This window comes from Nicotiana attenuata, unplaced genomic scaffold, assembly GCF_001879085.1.
Source record: "Nicotiana attenuata strain UT unplaced genomic scaffold, NIATTr2, whole genome shotgun sequence".
NCBI lineage: Eukaryota > Viridiplantae > Streptophyta > Magnoliopsida > Solanales > Solanaceae > Nicotiana > Nicotiana attenuata.
The window spans coordinates 137725-139661 of NW_017673254.1; positions in this window are offsets into that span (position 1 = coordinate 137725).

Here is a 1937-nt window from a genome sequence, read left to right on the forward strand (position 1 = left end):
AAACATGCTGTGGGAGATAACAATATTTAACAGTAAATCCAAAGTAATCAATCTAGGTGCAATTTATAATTTCCGACGATCAAGACACTAATACCAACAACAAACACATTTGTATCACTAACTGTTGTGGCGCGCAACCCGACCCTAATATATTTCAACACTGTTGCGGCGTGCAACCCGATCCACAATTATCACTGTTGCGGCGTGCAACCCGATCCACAATTATCACTGTTGCGGCGTGCAACCCGATCCAAAATTATCACTGTTACGGCGTGCAACCCGATCAAAAATTATCACTGTTGCGGCGTGCAACCCGATCCGTAATGTCTACCTCTCAACCTTGCCCAAGCAACAGTCACAAATAAAAGGCAGGGAGTGACGTATTTGGAAGGAAATCCCAACAAGGGTACACAAACAACCAATAATGACCATGCAAGAGTAAATCGTTATTTCTTTTTTTTCTCTTTCATTTTCATATCCTAGTTCTCATTAGCACACGTGACAAGCTCCAAGGCATTTCTCACCTCATATATTCTCACCATTTATGTTTCAGACCAAACCGATGCTCCACGAAGCTCCACAATCACAATATCCTTTACAAGGTGTTTACAACGCATAGAAACCATCAATTAAGCATGGAAGGCATAACAATATCCAAACAGTCCACATACAAGGACTCACGGTCATGCTAGACACCGATGTATAGGAACTCGTCACCATGACTATACATCGTACTCGATCATTTAACAATTAGCAAACAAGACTCGACTCATATTCCCTCAAGCTAGGGTTAAACCAAACACTTACCTCAATTTCACGGCCAATACAATCCTCCACAATCGCTTTCCCTCTCGAATTCGGTTCCAACTCAACGAAATCTATGCAATAAGGACTTCATGATATCAATATGTGCTAAACAAATCAAACCCAATGACTAATTATAGCTTTTTCATCAATTTACCCCAAAAGTTCAAAAATGCCCCCGGGCCCACATGGTCAAAACCCGAGGTTCGAACCAAAACCCGTTTACCCATTCCCCCATGAACTCAAATATGTAAGTTATTTTGGAATCGGACCTCGAATTGAGGTCCAAAACCCCCAATTTTAGAAAACCTAGGTTCTACCCTAAATTCCCAATTTTCCCATTAAAATCTTTGTTTTGAAGTTGAATATGTTTAAGGATGTTAAGGAGTTTAGAAAATCAGTTAGAAATAACTTACCAATCATTTTGAAGAAGTGGAATCGTTTGGAAAATCGCCTCTTATGTTTTGGGTTTTAAAAAAGTGAAAAATGACTGAAAATCCCGACTTTATATACTGTGCTGAAGACCCGGCGCGGACCGCACAAAAATGCCCCGCGGCCGCGCAGAGGAAGAGTGGGAAAACCACTCTCTGAACCTACCTAGCGCGGACCGCGCTGATTAGTCACGCGGCCGCGCTGGTCGACTTGAACCACTGACCCTCTGAACCTAGCCACGCGGACCGCGCAAGAACGCACCGCGGCCGCGCGGCTTCCAGCGCGGATCTCGCGGAAATGACCGCGGCCGCGCTGGGGGCCTGCAACACCTGAACCTGCAACCATCTGATATTTCTAGCCTAAGACCTCCCGGGACCTACTCAAAACTCACCCGACCCTCGGGGCTCCAAACCGGACATACATATAAACTCAAAAACATCCTACGGAATCATCCGTGCGATCAAATCGCCCAAACAACATCATAATCATCAAATTAGGCCTCAAGACCCCGGATTTCCTTCTAATTTTCATAAAACATCAAGTTTAGAGTTTTTAGTCCAAAACACGTCAAACGACGTCCAAATTCAACCAAACTTTACAGAAAGTACTTAAGCCGTATATAAGACTTGTACCGGGCGTCGGAATCAAAATACGAGCCCGATACCACAGTCTTTTAATCAAATTTCATTTCCAATTTCCTT